This window comes from Lepus europaeus, chromosome 5 (assembly GCF_033115175.1).
Source record: "Lepus europaeus isolate LE1 chromosome 5, mLepTim1.pri, whole genome shotgun sequence".
In the NCBI taxonomy this organism is placed as follows: Eukaryota; Metazoa; Chordata; class Mammalia; order Lagomorpha; family Leporidae; genus Lepus; species Lepus europaeus.
The window spans coordinates 152564345-152582615 of NC_084831.1; the positions used below are offsets into that span (position 1 = coordinate 152564345).

General features: G+C 50.8%; 1 pseudogene; it reads right to left on the bottom strand.

The window, feature by feature from the left end:
* Window positions 1-13950: 13950 nt before the first annotated feature.
* On the bottom strand, window positions 13951-14518 carry LOC133761179 (cbp/p300-interacting transactivator 1-like; annotated as a pseudogene).
* Between the last annotated feature and the right edge of the window lie 3753 nt (window positions 14519-18271).

Genomic DNA, 18271 nt, shown 5'->3' on the forward strand with positions numbered 1-18271 from the left:
GCACCAGGTTCTAGTCCCGGTTGCTCCTCTTCCAGTCCAGCTCTCTGCTGTGGTCTGGGAAGGCAGTGGAGGAGGGCCCAAGTGCTTGGGCCCCTGCACCCGCGTGGGAGACCCGGAAGAGGCACCTGGCTCCTGGCTTCGGATCAGAGCAGATCTGGCTGTGGCAGCCTTCTGGGGAGTGAACCAATGGAAGGAAGACCTTTCTCTCTGTCTCTCTCTCTCAGTGTCTATAACTCTGTCAAAAAAAAATTAACACACATTAAGACTGGGGCTGGCGCTGTGGCATAGCAGGTAAAGCTGCCACCTGTAGTGCCAGCATCCCATATGGGCGCTGGTTTGGGGTCCGGCTGCTTCACTTCTGATCCAGCTCCCTGCTAATGCACCTGGGAAAGCAGGGGAAGATGGCCCAAGTGCCTGGGCTCTGCACCCATGTGGAGATAGGGAAGAAGCTTCTGGCTCCTGGCTTCCGATTGGCCCAGCTCCCGCAGTTATGGCCATTTGGGGGAGTGAACCAGCAGATGGAAGGTCTGTCTCTCTCTGTCTCTCCCTCTTTTTTTCTCTGTAACTTTGCCCTTCAAAAAATAAATGAATCTTTAAAAAAAAATGTTAAGGGGGAAAGTTCAGCTTCTTGAAACACTAAAAATGCAGTGGAATTATGGCTCTCAAAACTGTTAAATGTATGCATATAGTAATTTTCAAAAAAGATTTGTTTATTTAAATTTGAAAGAGTTACACAGAGAGGAAAGGAGAGGCAGAGAGAGAGAGAGAGAGAGAGAGGTCTTCCATTTGCTGGTTCACTGCCCAGTTGGCCGCATAACGGCTGGAGCTGCACCGATCTGAAGCCAGGAGCCAGGAGCTTCTTGCGGGTCTCCCACATGGGTGCAGGGGCCCAAGGACTTGGGCCATCTTCTACTGCTTTCCCAGGCTACAGCAGAAAGCTGGATTGGAAGTGGAGCAGCCAGGGCTCGAACTGTTGCCCATATGGGATGCTGGCACTGCAGGCGGCAGCTTTACCTACTGTGCCACACTGCTGGACCCTGCATATAATAATTTAATTAATCACTCCAAGTTGTGCCCTTTCTTCAACAAGTGTCCATGCCATATATTTGCACATTTTCCACTTTGTTATGTTTTTCTCTAATGCTACATATGGTTCTTAATGGGTTGGGCAGAGACAATATTTTTTGTGGATCGCAGAGCGTTAATTCCCACAAAACAGTAATTTGGTAATATACGTAGGATGGTGCTGCCTGCACATGGGTAGTTAATGTATCTTTTTTTTTTTAATGTGATGGCAGCTCTTTACATTTTTTTTTAAAGATTTATTTTATTTATTTGAAAGATAGAGTTACAGAGAGAGGTAGAGACAGAGAGAGAGGTCTTCCATCCACTGGTTCACTCCCCAGATGGCTGCAACAGCCAGAGCTGAGCCAATCCGAAGCCAGGAGCCAGGAGCTTCTTCCGGGTCTCCCATGTGGGTGCAGGGGCCCAAGCCCTTGGGCCATCTTCTACTGCTATCTATCCCAGGCCACAGCAGAGAGCTGGATCAGAAGTGGAGCAGCTGGGACTCGAACCGGCACCCAATAACTTTTATTGATATAATGCACGAAGGTGTTGCATTAATTACTGTGTGAAATAACTGCAATCATATGGAGGTTCTGGGTTCTTCGAGCTTCTCTTTGCTCATGCTCCAGCTCAAAAAGCCCGGGGGCTTCCCGCCTCGATGGAGACGGTGGTGGGCAGTCCAGCAGAGCGCTCTCTGAGGCTGCCTCAGGGCTCACCCGGGGATGGACTCCCACTGCAGCGCTGGGGCCGGCTGCCAATGAAGTTTTACGCCAGCTGATGGCTCCAGTGGCAGCTGGGTCCCTGTCATCCACGCGGGAGACGGGGATCAAGTTCCTGGCCCTTGACTTTAGCCTGGCGCAGCCCCAACTGTTGCAGAGATGTGTGGAGTCAACCAGGAGACGGGAGCCTTCTCTTTCCCTCTCTCTTCTTCTCCCTTTCCTTCTGTCTCTCATACAAGTAAATGAATGAATGCTCTTTTAAAAGATAAAAAGCTATTTTGCTGTGTAAATTTTTTATAACCCAATGCATAGTTTTTTAATAATAATATACATTTCCCATGGAGTTTTTTGAAGACCACTGGTATACATAGATTTCAAAATTTTTTACGCCAAATGAACTTATGTTTTCATTCCATTTCCCTGAACTAAAATGGCCCTCGGTCCTGTGGCTCGTGACCCCATCCTGTGCACTCAGAACTGTGGGACCCCTCACTGCCATGCCTTAGGTGCCCCCAGGGGCTCATGGGAGACGTGGGGGGGCATGACACCCGGGCAGGGAGCACAGGGGCCCCACAGAGGGAGCATGCAAGGAGTTTCAGGGACGTTAGCGGTGCCTTGGCAGAAAGGCCAATAGGGGGCTGCCGTGTCTGCCATGAGAGGGGTGGGGAGAGACAGGTGCTCCCCCCCGTGCGTCCACCACATGCTGCTTCTCATTTAGTGCAAGTCCCTCTCACCCAGACCACAGGCACCTGCTGTTCTCATGTACCCTCCTCACCGCACCTCCGACCCGTGCCCTGTGCTGCCCACTGTGGCTCCTCTCCTCCAGCCACGCCCCCGCCCCCAAGCAAGCCCCTGCTTGTGTCCAGGAGCCACACGTTCCCCCTGTCACATAAACCTGACAGCGGTTAGGTTTATGTGACAATTTGACTGGGCCATGCGGTGCCAGCTATATGGCTAAATGTTGTTTCTGGGTGAGGATGCTTCTGGAAAAGTATTTTTAAAACATGATCAATTTTATTTATTTGAGAGGCAGAGGAAGAGAAAGAGAGAGCAAGAGAGAGTACTCCCATCAGCTGGTTTATTCCCCAACTGCTTGCAATGTCCTGGCCTGGGCCAGGCAGAAGTCAGGAGCCAGGAATTCAAGCCAGGTCTCCTGCATGGTGGCAGGGACCTAGGTACCTAGCCATCACTTACTGCCCCCCTGGGAAACTGGAGTCAGCGGCCGGAGGCAGGTATTGAACCCAGGTACTACAATGTGGGAGGCAGCATCTCAAGCAGTGCCTTGGCCGCTAGGTCAAATGCCTGCCCCAAGTTCAGCATCTGTCTTTGTGCACCGAGGGGAGCAGGTTGGCCTCTACAGTGTGTGTGGGCGTGATCCAGTGTACTGAGCATCTCAAGGGGACAATACTACCCCTTATATGGGGTAGTATGTACAATATAGCTTCTACACGATCTCTCCTTTACTTTAAATCATTTCAATTGGCCAGCATTGTGGCACAGCAGGTAAAACTGATTCGAGTCCCAGCTGCTCCACTTCTGATCCAGCTCTTTGCTAATGTGCCTGGGAAAGCAGTAGAAGGTGGCCCAAGTGCTTGGGTCCCTGTACCCACGTGGGAGAGCTGGAAAAATGGCTCCTGACCCAGCTCTGGCCATTGTAGCCAACTGGAGGAGTGAACCAGTAGATGGAAGACCTCTCTCTCTCTTTCTCTCTGTTTAATTCTGCCTTTCAAACAAGTAAAATAAATATTTAAAAAAATCTCTAGATTACTTATAATCACTAATACAATATAAATGCTATGTAAATAGTTAACTATGCTATATTGTTTAGGGAATAACAATGATAGGAAAAAATGTATGTTTTCAGGATGGAGGGAATTTTTTTATGCATGTCTCCCATCTGTGAGTGGTTGAATCTTTGGATATGGACACTATAAAAGCCACAGCTGGCTGAGACGGGGCACCTTCTGAGTTCGTCCTTAGAGGGCGCCAGAGAGTCACTGCAGGAGAAGTGGCTTTTCCTATTGGCTCTGACTTCTCTTCTTCAAGGGTCTGCGCTCAGGGCCTCCAGCACCTGACGGGGCAGCGGCCAGGGCTTCCCCCAGCACCGGCCTTCCTGCCCCTGGCGAGTGTCTCCCTAGCATCCTAGAGAGGGGAGTCTCTTTAAAAAAAGGTGTGGGTTTTAGGATTGTTTAGAATTGGAATTGTCGGGGGCAGGGACCCCACTTGGGCCATCACCGGCTGCCTCCTTAGGGAGCTGGACTCAGAAGTGAAGCTGGGACTGGAACCCAGGCCCTCTGTTCCCTGTGGGGTGTGGGCGTCTTGACCACTGAGCCAAACGCCCCGCCTGGGGGTGGATTTTGCGCATGTTTAGAGACTTCCAGCAAGTTCTGGCACTTTGGCACCACGGCCCGACCAGGACTGTGCTGTCTTGGGCCGTGTCTGCAGCTCAGCAGGGTTTCCTGGGCCCTGGATCTCAGCCTATAGAGGTGCTGGCCGCTCCTTCCACCTGCAGTTCTTGCATCCTGCAGCGTGCCCATCACCTTTTACTAATGCCTCCTTACTCCAACCACCACGATCGTCAGCAGTGCCTGATACTAGACAGTCTCTGTTCAAATCACTGTGTTTTCCCCATTCCTGGTACTCCCCTGATTAATACTCTTTTTCTGACAACCTTTATCGGCCTTAGTTCTTTTTAGTTTATAGTCGTTTTTCTTATTTCACTTGTGTCGTCTTCTGTTGATGTTATTTCAATCCAAAAATCTCTGCTGGTGGACAATAGCTCCTTTGTAAAAATTTGAGCCTGTTAGCTATTCTAACAGCTTCACCTTCTCTGGCAAGTCTCTTCTGAGAACTTCCTGGCTCACCCCCACACTCTCGCTTGCCCTTTATGCCACGTACGACCCCCCAACCTGGGCTCTGCCTTCCACGTTGTGTTGGGAGTCTCCTTGGACTCCCTCCTGTTGGATCCCTCATCCACGCGCTCCATGCATTTTTTCATTTTGGCTTCTCCTCCCTGCCTTTGCAGGTGTATGCCTTATGAAAATATCCTTTGGGATGGGCATCTGGCCTGGCCATTGAGACGTTTTATCCCGTATCACAGCGCTTGGGTTCCATTCTTGGCTTCAGCTCCTGGCTCCAGCTTCCTGCTAGTGTAGACGCTGGGAGGCCATGGTGATGACTTGAGTAACTGGGTTCCTGCCACCCACGTGGGAGACCTGGATTGAGTTCCTGGCTCCCAGCTTTGGCCCAGGACCATTGTGGCATTTGGGAAGTGAGTCAGTGAATGTGAGCTCCCTCCCTCCCTCCCTCCCTCCCTCCCTCCCTCCCTCTCTCTCTCGCCCTCTCCATCTCCGTCTCTCCCTCTCTTTCCTCCCCTCAGTCCCACTCCATCTCAAATAAGACTTTTCTAAAAATTAAAAAATATATATCATTTGAAATCCGAGGTACAGGTTCAGGTTTATGTTTATTTAGTCTTACTTTAAAGCACGTTTTTATTTACTTGTTATACCTTATAAAGAATACACATATATTAATATCACTGCTAAGATTCCAGCAGAGAGCTTAAAAATAAGGAAAAAAATCCTTTAGTTGTTGTACTGGGGTTTTGTATGGTACCATCCCTTTCCTGAACTCAATGTGTAGATCTTGTTGAAATCTACTTTTTATTTTTATATCAGGAACAACTTCCCATATTATTACATCTTCTCGTATGCTTAATTATTACGTAGTCATTTACACCTATTACATATTCTTTCACACATATTCTCGACATTTTCTTTAAGTCACTACAACATTTTAATGGAGTTTTGGTATTCTATAGCACAGACCTCATAAATCCTCAGACAGTTCCTCGAAGTGCATATCATGAGAAATCCGTACATGGACTTCAGACATGTCCTGGGCCCAAATAAACTCGTGCTAACTTGTTGTCACGTGTCTGGACAGGACGTAGTTTCAGGCAGTGAGAAGACTCCCATTTGAAAAGGGCTCTCATCAGAACACCAGGAGTTCTGCCTAAACTGGAGCCAGGGGAAACATCAGATTTCTAGGGAAGCTTGGGTGGAAGAATCATGAAATCGTTGACATTTTACAAAAAGTTCATGGGGACAATGCTCTATAGAAGTCAGCAATTTGTAAATGGGGTGGGGGGGAGACATGTTGAAGGTGAAGCCCACCCCCCCCCCCCCATGTCAGTCTGCAAGGAATCCCCTCACCTTGCTCACAGCCTCCTGAGGAGGAGGGCCGACGATTAAACAGCAGCCGGCACCAGAGCCGTCCCGGCCGGCACAGCTGACGCCATGCTGACCGCTGCTCTCTGGTTACCCAAGCTGTCGTGCCCAGATCAGCTTCCTTGGAATGACAGGATGGCGTGGGACACAAAGACCATCGCAGCGATGGTCAGCAAGAGCTGGAAGTGGTCCCGTGAAAGCGGAAGCAGACCGGTCAAGAGCAAGGTCATGGCGATGGGTTTTTTTGGGCCGCTCGATGGCTTTCTGGAAAGCCAAAGAAGGAGGAAGGTGCAAAGCACTAGCAGGAAAGTGTCCACGTCCAGACAGCTTCCCAGAGTGGCCCCCACCGTCACAGTGCGCCTGCTCGTTTCTTTCATCCAAGAACAGCGACTCTGCATGAGCTTAACAGGTGTCATTACATTCGCACCTTATGGTCTTGGTTTGACTTAAAGTCCTTGACTTCTTTCCTTTCCTTTTTTTTTTTTTTTTTTTTTTTTGACAGGCAGAGTTAGACAGTGAGAGAGAGAGACAGAGAGAAAGGTCTTCCTTCCATTGGTTCACCCCCCAAATGGCCGCCAAGGCCGACGCGCTGCACAGATCCAAAGCCAGGAGCCAGGTGCTTCCTCCTGATCTCCCATGCGGGTACAGGAGCCCAAGCATTTGGGCCATCCTCCACTGCCCTCCCAGGCCACAGCAGAGAGCTGGACTGGAAGAGGAGCAACCGAGATAGAACTGGTGCCCCAACCGGGACTAGAACCTGGAGTACCAGGGCCGCAGGTGGAGAATTAGCCTAGTGAGCCATGGCGCCAGCCTCTTTCCTTGCCTAAACTTAAAACATCTCTAATGGCATGCATTTTTCTTCGGTGAATAATGTAATATAAAAGAAGGCTGCACTGATATGAAATGCCAAGGGCTTCAGTTCTATGGAGATGGACTGAACAACTGGTGCCATCGAGTGTCTTGAACTTGATGGATTCTATGTTGAGAAATAAAGTTTCTCTTTTAATTTCATTCTTCTACACACTTTTTAAAGTCCCTTTGAATGACAACATATGTAGCTCGTTTCCTTTTATGGGATATACAGGTGGTTAGTGTGGACTTGCTGTTGAAGAAGCTTTTTTTTTTTTTTTTAAATATTACTTATTTGAAAGAGTTACAGAGAAAGAAGGAGACACACACACACACACACAAAGAAAAAGACAGAGAGAGAGAGAGAGAGAGAGAGAGAGAATCATTCATCTATAAGTTCACTCCCCCAGATGGCTACAATGGCCAGGGCTGATCAAGGCTACAGGCAGGAGCCAGGAGCTTCTTCCGGGTCTCCCATGTGGGTGTAGGGGCCCGCGGACTTGGGCCATCCTCCACTGCCCTCCCGGGCCACAGCAGAGAGCTCGATCGGAAGTGGAGCAGCCAGGACTTGAATGAGGGCTGGTATAGGATGCCGGTGTCACGGGTGCCGCCCCCTGCAAGAACTTTTATGAAGGGCAGACCTGCTCAGTGGAGGCAAAGGTAACCTCCCAGGACCCCAGGACCCAGAGGCAGCTTGTCACGTGAACAGCACAGCTCCCCTCCATGTCTTCTGCACGATCCATACACGGAATGGCCTATGTGTTAACCACACAGCTGCCCAGGGCAGAGCACCCTGCTGCCATCTTAGCTAGCTGCCTGCCAATCAGCCACTCACCCACAAAAAGGCCCGGTGGATTGTTTCCAGGCCATCTACAGTCTCTCTCTCTCTCTCTCCCTCCCTCCCTCCCTTCTCCTCTTTTTCGTATTTGCCTCCTATTTCTGCCTTGGATCTGTGCATTGAGTCTGTGACTGGCGTCCTTGTCTCCGAGTGAACAGTGTGCTGAAGATGAATGGGGTGCGCCTGCGCCAGCCCGGGACACCGCCACCCACACTGCTTACCCTGGATTACTTTCTTTGGGTGGATCAGGCGCCACCGAGCTTCTGGTGGGCACTGTTGGCTCCGGCACATAAGGCGAAGGGAGGCAGCTCTCAGCACCTCAGGTTATAAAACGCACCAAAGAATGACATCATAACCCACACAGAAACAGAGAGTGCTCAGTGCAAGGCTAGGGCTGGGGGAAACTCCCCCGGCAAGTGAACATAATTTCAGCACCTCCAGCCTGTAACCCCACTCCATGCACAAAAACAGACAGGCGATTCATAAGCAGATGCAAGGCTTTCAACACCCCACGGTCTGTAGCTAGCACGGAAAGCAGAGTCCCAAGTCCAGCCCTTCACACAGTGCCTCTCCTTGTCCTTTCTCAAAGCTCCCAGAGACCAAGGCAACAGCCCCCTCCCGAGTGGAAACCCACAGGACCGAGGCTGCCCCGGGACAGTGCGCGTCTGTGAGCCGGTTGGCAGCACCGGGCTTGGTCGCCGGCCGACCACACCTTTGCCTGCTGCTGCAGGCCCGGGCCTGGGGAGGGGGGGGATCGCTGACCTCCAGGGGGCGCTAGGGGCTGAGCTTTGGGACTAGCCTTCCATTGTGGGATGCACACTGGAGTCTTCATGTCCAGGGTGCATTCCACCCACGGTCCCTGCCACGCCTGGGACGACACAGGGTGTCACGCTGGCCCAGGCCAGCAGGGAGAAGCCACCGGGTCGCAGAATCCCAATCCGGGCTTTCACGCCACTTGCTTGATGGACAAGCACCTACCCAACGGCTGTGGGTGCCAACTCGGCCACTCGGACAGAGGCGGCTTAGGAGAGCCCACGTTTTTGGCAGCTAGATGCAAGCAGTGTTTTCTTAGATTGCACGCTGCAGACTGTACATAGAGCAACGTTTTCCAAGGATGCTTCTCCTCCAGTACATCTCCCCTTCCCAGAGGGGATGAATGCCAAGACCCTCAGGGGCTGGGTGGAAGCAGAGAGAGAGAACTGAACCCCACGTACGTGGTACCCTGCATTTTCCTGTATGCCCTGAGCATTGCCACCACCTCCTACCAGCACTCACCTGCGCTTGCGTGTGTTCCGGGCTGGGCTCCCCTGCTCCTTGGGCCCAGTGTTAAGTAAAACAGGGGTTACTTGGACAAGCATTGCAATCCCACAGCGGTTGATGAGATAACCAAGATGGCTACTGAGCGGCAGGGGAGCAGGGTGTCTGGCATGGACACACGGGTCAAGGGGCGGGACAGAGACTTCATCATGCTCCTCTGAACGGCACACGATTTAAAATTTATGAACTGGTGGGGTGAGCGTTTGGCACAGAGGCTAAGACTGCTCAGGACACTGACACGCTGTATCACACTGCCTGGATTCGAGTCCCAGCTTTGCTTCCAATTCGCGTGGGAGCCATGGGCCGGGTCCTGGGCTCCTGGTCTCAGCCTTGCCCAGCCCTGGCTGTTGCAGTCATTTGGAGGGTGAACCAGCAGATAGAGCTCTGTCTCTGTTTTTCAGATTTAAAAAAAGTTTTTCAGACGGCCCTTGGCTGGGGGAACAGAAATGGTGGAGAGCAGAAACTTCATGTAAGGCAGGGGGACCACGAAACGGGCGGGAGCCTGAGAACTTGTCAGTTTCCCGTGTCGCTGCCTGAAACTGTTTTTCTGACTTTACTATTCCTGAAGGCGGTCCGGTGGGCACTGAGAGAGACAGGGAGAGCAGCAGCTCCTCCCCGGCCAGCCCCGGGCTGCCTCTAGCAGGCAGAGAGTGGCACGTAGCACCGTGAGCACGAAGCGGGCAAGCACAGGTGCAGGCCAGGTGGCGGGTGCTGTGCCCTGGACCCTGTGTGTGCTCATCCTCTGAACCCACAGGGTGTGACGTCCTCTGTCCTCCGTCCTCCAGTCCTCCGTTAGGGTTGCCTGATAAAGCACAGGCCCCTGGGTCAGATTTCAGCTTCATGCAAACATTGGACAGGTGTTTTTTTTTTTTTTTTTTTTTTTTTAAGTAGGAGCAAAGCTCATACACTATTTTTACTTGCTCAGTCTGGCCAGCCTACCTAGGAGGGACCATGAAGGCAGGCCAGGGCTCCCTCAGCCCTCTGCTTAAGTGGCATCCTCACAAGGAAGCCTCCCTGGCCGTCTTCTTAAACTTTCATTATTTGGGAGAGAGAAAGAGATAGACAAACAGAGCTCCCATCTGCTGCCCGCAATGCCCAGGGCTGGGCCAGGCAGAAGCCAGGAGCTGGGAACACAGTCCACGTCTCTGATGTGGGTGGCAGGGACCCACGCACTGGAGCTGTGCTCCTATCTCCCTAGGTGTGGATTAGCAGAAAAGTGGAATCAAGAGAGGAGGCAGGTGCTCCCGTACAGGAGACGGGCATCGATCGTAATCGCTAGGCCAGTGCCCTCCCCTCCATGGCCCTTCCCCTTGAAATCCCAGGATGCATCTGTGTGATTATAGCCTGTCTCACCCAGGGCTGTGCAGGCCCCTCAGGGCCAGGGTCCTTATCTATGCCATTGTCTGTCCTAGGTGAGCCGCAAGTGTCTACCGATGGAGTGTGTGTTCCTGGGGCAGATGGAGAGGCTATGGCATGGCCAGGGACAATGTTATGGAGGAGGTAGCATTGGAGTAGGACCTTAAAGAAAATTACAGTGGGTTGCTAGGTGGACAGAGGGCTGAGAAGGAAGCTCCAGGCAGAGGGATGGGTGTGAGCAGTCGTGGAAGAGTGGGAGAGCAGGTGGCCGGGTTGAACGGGAAGGTGGGGATGTGTCTGCACAGAGCTGTGGATTGGGAACAGCAGCAGGGGCCTGGCCTCAAAGCTTCGTGTGCACCCACCAAGCTGGGGTGGGGAGCCCAGGGAGAAGGCAGAATTAGAGAAGTGTGGGATCAGGCAGAGAGGGTGGCTGGAGGCTCTCTCCGCCCCAGGACAGCTCAGCGGGGAGGCTGAGGGTCTGAACCAGGCCATGACAGTGTGGGGAAGGGCAGGCCAGCAGTGGGTTTGTAGGAGAACCAGTGAGACCAGCGTATCCCAAGGGCTGGGAGACGAGGCCCAAGAGGCTGCCTGTTGGGGTAGAGGGTGGGATTTTAGTAAGACTGAACACCCCAGGAGGGCGGGCAAGGCCTTGGGGGGTGGGGGTCCAGGCAAGCAGCGTGTGCATATGAGCCAAGGGTGATTAATTTATTTACTTGAAAGGCAGAGTTACAGGGAGAGGGAGAGGGAAAATGAGAGGAAAGGAGAGGGGAGAGAGAGATCTTCCATCTCTGGTTCACTCCCCAAATGGATGTAATGATTAGGGCTGGGCCCCAACTGGTACTCACATGGGATGCCGGCATTGCAGGAGGAGGCTTAACCTGCTGTGCCACAGCACTGCCGTGCTCCTGTGGAGGCCTGGTGGGCATTCTGTGGGACCAGGCTAACCACCCGGGAAGGCTCGGCCCCACGCTTCCCTCCATGGGTGTGACACGTGGAGCAGCTCGATGTTTCGGCAGGGGGGTGGAGGCAAGCTCCAAGGGTTAAAAAGCAAGCACATGGAGATGGACAGGGAGGTAAGTGTCTCACAGGGCATGTCACTCCTGGGCCACGAGAACAGTAGGGTAAGAACTTGAGCTCACAGGGGCAGGCATTTGTCACGGTGGCTTAGACGCCAGCTGGGTGCCATCAGAGTACTGGGTTTGGTTCCCAGCACGGCGCCTGACCCCAGCTTCCTGGTAACGCACACCCTGCAAGGCTGCAGTGACGGCTCAAGCACTCAGTCCCTGCCCTCCCTCCGTGTGGGAGACCCATGGCGAGTTCCTGGCTCCAGGCTGCTGTGGGTATAACCAGAGGACAGAATCTCTATCTGTTCATACAGGAGCTCAGAGGAGAGGCTAGTCAACAAGGAGGGGCAGGGTGTGGGTGTGGCTCTTATGTTTCAAAAAATCTCATTTGCATACAGTGAAATGAGCTTTTGGTGCACTTTATACCCATGTGACTGCTGGAAACCACCAGGGGGCAGCACACGGAACAGTTCTATCATTGTTCTCTGTGGGTGGTTCCTTTGTGTCCTGACCTTTCCCTCATCCGTGAACTGTGATAGCTACTGATCTGCTCTCTGCTCTGTAATGCTATCTTTTCCAGGATGTCACAAACATGGAGTCATGCAGTACAAAGCATTTTGGGAGTGTTCTGCAGTCAGGAGAACACATTTGAGATTTGTCCACCTGGTGCGCAGATCAATAGCTCATTCCTTCTCATTACTGAGTAGCATGCCATTGTGCGGAAGAAACAGTTTACCCCTCACCCACTGAAAAACATCTGGGTTATTTCCAGCCTGGGGCGAGTGTGAACAATGCTGGTATAAGAGTGTTTCAATATATTGATTCATTCCTGAAACGGACATTTGAGATGAACCCAGTATTTTTACAAGAAATTTTAAATGTCATCTTCACTTTTTAATTTATTTATGTTCCTTTTTATTTGAAAGGCAGCAAGATGGATAAAGAGATAGATGGAGAGAGATAGATGGAGAGAGCTGGCCCAGGCTGAAGCCAGGAGCCTGGAACTCCATCCAGGCCTTCCACATGGGTAACAGGGGCCCAACAGCTTGATCCATCATCTGCTGCCTCCCAGGGTACTGTTTGGTAAAAAGCTGGCCTGGAAGCAAAGCCAGGACTCAAGCCATGCTTTCTAATATGGGGAAGCAGTACCTTAACCTCGGTGCCAAATACCCACTCCTGAATCCAGTTTTTGGCTATTAGGAATAAAACTGCTATGAACATTCTTTTCTATAGGTTTCTATACATTTCTGGTGGACCCAGCACCCATTTCTCTTGGGTATATACCTAGGAACAGAATGGGTGGCTATGTTTAGCTATAGTAGATACTTCCACAGTTTTCCAACTGTGTCCAATTTTAGGTCCAGCAGCAACATGGCAGGTGTACAATAGCTGTGCATCCCAACACTTGAGTCCAGAGCGCTGTATTGTCAATTCTTTTCATGTTAGCTCTTGTGGTCAAAGTCTAGTGGTCTCTCATCATGGTATTAATCTTCATTTCCCTGCTGAATAATGCTGTTGGGCATCTTTTTATATGGTTATTGGCCAGATCCAGCCTCATGGACAAGGATCAGCAAAGGCTGTGAGGAGGATGGTGCTGGCCTAGGTGTGGGCTCCCGTGTGTGCTGGCCGACGGTGTGCATTCCTGTGTGTGCTGGCTGTGGTGTGCGTTCCCGTGTGTTTGCACTTCCGCTTCTCCCCCCACACCCACACACTCACACACACGAGCCTGCTGTGGGGAGCAGAGCGGACACCATGCCTCCCACTCGGTGATTTCTCCGACATGGACTCACGCGTGCTTGTCCAACAGTGCACTAGAGACCCGGCCTACAGAAATGGGGAAGCTGCTGGACTAAGCCTGTGGCCTAGTGGACTCAGCTGGCCACCTTCAGACACAGGCTCACAGCACATACACAGTTTGCCCCTCCAGGTCAAGGACGCGCCATCCTAGACCTCAGTCCTTTCCGACTGTCGCCCACAGCGGTTCTGAACTTGCCGTGACACATCTCACTTCCCGGAATCTCTAGCTCTCCTCACTGCAGCTCAGCTGGCTTTGGTGAACCTGTTTGTAGCTTCAGCCTCTGGTCCTGCTTGGTAGGGACATGAGGCCTGGAGTCTTGCTCCTTGGGGCTGACCCAAGCCTATCTCTATCACATACATGGGTCTGGTGAGCCATCTCTGTGGGTAAACTCACTGGCTTCCCTGGGAGCTTGCTCCTCCCATGGTATTTTCCATGCCTTTGAGTGGCACCAACACGGACCCCATTGTTCAAGCCAGAAAACCCAAGGGATGCTTCTCTCCTCCCTGGAGTGTCACAGCAGCCCTGGGCTACAGAACACAGGGGTGGACGTGGGAGTGCAAAGGAGGCACCCATGACGCCTGGGCTCTTGCAGTTGCCTCGCACTGTCACTGTGCTAATGCCCAGGGTCCTACCAAGATAGCACCAAAGCCTCCAGCCTTTTTTTCTTAGCAAGTAACTTGGTGGCTTTATTCCTCCATCTTTAGGGGCCTTGGCATCAGCAACCAGATGGGAAGTCTACAGTGAAGTCAAACTGATTCTGCTCCAGCCACAGCTCCGGAAGCTCATTGGCCCGGTCCAGTCCCAGTCCCTCCACATCAGCATCTCCTCATCCACTGGGCCAGAATCCATGACAGCAGGGCTCTGGGCACCGGCATCAGCAGGAGAGTGACTCCACTCCTCCTGCCTGAGCCTCACAGCCCCAGTTTTGCAGGGCCCCTGCCTCCCCAGGTTGGCCCGGAGTGGTGGCAGCCACCCTATGATACTGGCTAGCAAGTGAGGGACGGGGTGCACATTGAAGGGTAGGGGCTTAGAGGGAGGGGTGGCAGTAGGAGAACCCACTGGAAATGGGGATCCCGAGGAACCAGTGGGAGCCCCACTGGCCTTGGTTCCATTTGAGCCCCCCCCCCCCTGGGGTAGTGCAGGATGGCCACTGCTTTGTGATCTTTCACTCCCAGGTCAGAGTAGGCCTGCAAGTTCATCTCAGGGTGGGCACCCTCCTTCACAGGTGAGGCGCCACCCCTGACACCCAGTGCAGGCCTTGACATAGGTGGCATTTCAGAGCCTTGGCAGAGCTGGATAAACCGGCCCAAGGTGGTACTGCCAGCTGGAGCCGTTGTGCCAAGGTCACAGTACTAGAAAAGTGGTAGAAGCAGAGATTCGCAGCCAGGTCTGTCTGCCTCCAAGTCTGGCGCTCCGCGAGGCAGGACTCCCACCTCCAGCCTACCTCACCCCGTTAGTCCCCCTGGGACGGAGCCGAGCTATGTCACCATCCCTTCCACTACCCCACGCCTTCTCTTTTTGGGAATCCTTGGACAAGACAACATCCTTCCACCTTCTCTCACTGCCAAAAGAAAAAAAAAAAAAAAAAAGCACTGTGTCTTTGATTTGATCAGCAGACATAAGCTTCCATCCCTACCGGCCCATGTCGTGGCGTTTTTTTGGGACAGAAGTGACTAAATGGCCAAAAATCTGAAGTTCAGACAAAGAACTAATATTTGATGATTAAATGAGTGAACTTCTACTATCTAGGTGCCAACAGCTTTGACTCACACACCCATTCATCCTTCTCCCTTACACTTCGAAGCCTGAATTTGTTTCAATGTAACCATTTAAATTGGTTTTCTCCAGCACCATTGTGGTGCAGTGAGTAGAGCCACTGCCTGCAACACCAGCATCCCAAATATGGGTGCCTGTTCATGTCCTGGTTGCTCCATTTCCAATCCAGCTCCCTGCTCATGTGCCTGGGAAAAGCAGTGTCACCCATGTCATCTATACGGGAGACCCAGATGAAGCTCCTGGCTCTTGGCTTTGGCTTGGCCCAGCCCTGTCTACTGTGGCCATTTAGGGAATGAATAAGTGGATGGAAGACCTCTCTCTCTCTCTCTCTCTCTCTCTCTCTCTCTCTCTCTCTCTCTCCATCGCTCTATGTATCTCTGACTTTCAAATTTTTTTAAAAAATTAAAAGAACATTCCCAAACAGCTGTATAGGGAAAAGATACACTCCTTTAGACAAGGGGGAAATAGCAGAAAAAGAGCGGGGGGAGTGCATTCTCAGGGGGAGAGCTGGGAGAAATTTGAGTGGAAACTCTACAGAAGGAAGAAGGATGCTGTGGATCGGTGTGGAAGGTGCGGAAGTGCAGCAGCGAGTGTGGACGCCACACACGACCCCCGCAGAGCGAGTGTGGACGCCACACACGACCCCCGCAGAGCGAGTGTGGACGCCACACACAACCCCTGCAGAGCAAGTGTGGATGCCACACATGACCCCCGCAGCTGGGAAGTGGAGGACACGCTAGCTTTGGGTGCATGGAGCTCTCTCTAGGACAGATCATATGCTAAAGCCATAAAGCAAATCTCAATGAATTGAAAAAAGTTGAAATCATACCATGCATCTTCTCTGACCACAATGGAATGAAGCTGGAAATGAACAACTCAAGAATCTCTAGAGCATATGCAAACACATGGAGACTGAACAACACGCTCCTGAATGAACAGTGGGTCACAGAGCAATCAAAAGGGAAATAAAAAATTCTTGGAAATGAATGAAGCTGGTAACACAACACATCCAAAGTTATGGAATACTGCAAAAGTGGTGTGAAGAGGGAAGTTTATAGCAATTGGTGCCAACATCAAGAAATTGGAAAGGGATCAAATAAATGAGCTATTAATGCAACTCAAAAACCTAGAAAAACAAAAGCAGGGCTGGTGCTGTGGCACAGCTGGTAAAGCCGTCATCTGCCAGGCTGGCATCCCATATGGGCACCAGTTGGTGTCCTGGTTGCTCCACTTCCTTGGCCCCTGCGCTCATGTGGGACACCTGGTAGAAGATCCTGGCTCCCGACTTTGGAGCGGCACAGCTCTGGTTGTTACAGCTATTTGGGGAGCAGACCCACGGATGGAAGACCCCTCTCTCTCTCCCTGTCTGCCTCTACCTCTCTGTGATCTGCCTTTTAAATAAATGTCTTGTTTTTTTAAAAAAAGTATCACTGATAAATATAGATGCAAAAGTTCTCAAAAAAATACTAGGTAATTGAATCCAACAACACATTAGAAAGATCATTCACCTGGACCAAGTGGGATTTATTCCTGGTATGTAGCGATGGTTCAACATACACAAATCAATAAATGTGATACATCACATTAACAAATTAAAGAGTAAAACCCATATTGTAGCCGGCGCTGCAGGCTCACTAGGCTAATCCTCCGCCTTCGGCGCCGGCACACCGGGTTCTAGTCCCGGTCAGGGCGCTGGATTCTGTCCCGGTTGCCCCTCTTCCAGGCCAGCTCTCTGCTGTGGCCCAGGAGTGCAGTGGAGGATGGCCCAAGTGCTTGGACCCTGCACCCACATGGGAGACCAGGAGAGGCACCTGGCTCCTGCCTTCGGATCAGCGCGGTGCGCCGGCTGCAGCGCGCCTACCGCAGCAGCCATTGAAGGGTGAACCAACGGTAAAGGAAGACCTTTCTCTCTGTCTCTCTCTCTCTCTCACTGTCCACTCTGCCTGTCAAAAAAAGTATAATAAAAACACATATTGTTATCTCAATAGATGCAGAGAAACATTTGATAAAATACATCATCCTGAGGCCAGCACTGTGGTGTAGCAGGTTAAAGTCCCAGCCTGCAGCGCCGGCATACTACATGGGCCCTGGTTCGAGTCCCAGCTGCTCCACTTCTGATCCAGCTCTCTGCTATATGGCCTGGGAAAGCAGTGGAAAATGGCCCAAGTCCTTGGGCCCCTGCACCCACATGGGAGACCCAGAAGAAGCTCCTGGCTTCAGATCAGCTCAGCTCTAGCTGTTGTGGCCATTTAGGGAGTGAGCCAGTGGGTGGAAGACTTCTCTCTGGTTCTACCTCTATCTGTAACTGACTTTCAAATAAATAAAATAAATCTTTAAAAAATCATTGTTTCATGATGAAAACTTTAAGCAAATTGGGAGTAAAAGGACTATTCCTGAACACAATCAAGGCAATTTATGTCAAACCCACAGCCAGCATCTTATTGAAAGGGAAAAAGTTGAAGCATTTCTACAAAGATCTCAAATCAGACAGGAATGCCCACTCTCATCACTGCTATTCAATATAGTCCTGGAAGTTTTAGCCAGAGCCATTAGGGAAAAAAAAAAAAAAAAGAAATCAAAGGGATACAAATTGGAAAGGAGGAAGTTAAATTATCCCTATTTGCAGATAATGTGATTCTATTTATAGGGGAACCAAAAGATTATGGGAATTCATAAAAGAGTTTGGAGAAATTGCAGGATATAAAATTAACATACAAAAATCAATAGACTTTGTATACATAGACAATGCCACAGCTGAGAAAGAACTTCTAAGATCAATCCCAGTCACAATAGCTACCAAAAAAATACCTTGGGATAATTTTAACCAAGAAGGTAAAGATCTCTATGATGAAAATTTAAAAACATTAAAGAAAGAAATAGAAGAAGACACAAAATAAATGGAAAAATCTTCCATGTTTGTGGATTAGAAGGATTAACATAATCAAAATGTCCATATTACTAAAGCAACATACAGGTTCAATGTGATCCCCATCAAAATACCAACAACATTCTTCTCAGATCTAGAAAAAAAGATGCTAAAATTCATGTGGAAACATGAGATCCTGAACAGCTAAAGCAATCTTAAACAACAAAAACAAAGTCAGAGACATCACAATACCAGATTTAAGACATACTACAGGGCAGTTATAATCAAAACAGCCTGGTACTGGCATAAAAATACACATGTAGACCACTGGAACACAGCAGAAACCTCAGAAACCGATCCACAAAGCTACAGCTAATTCTTGGCAAAGGCTAAA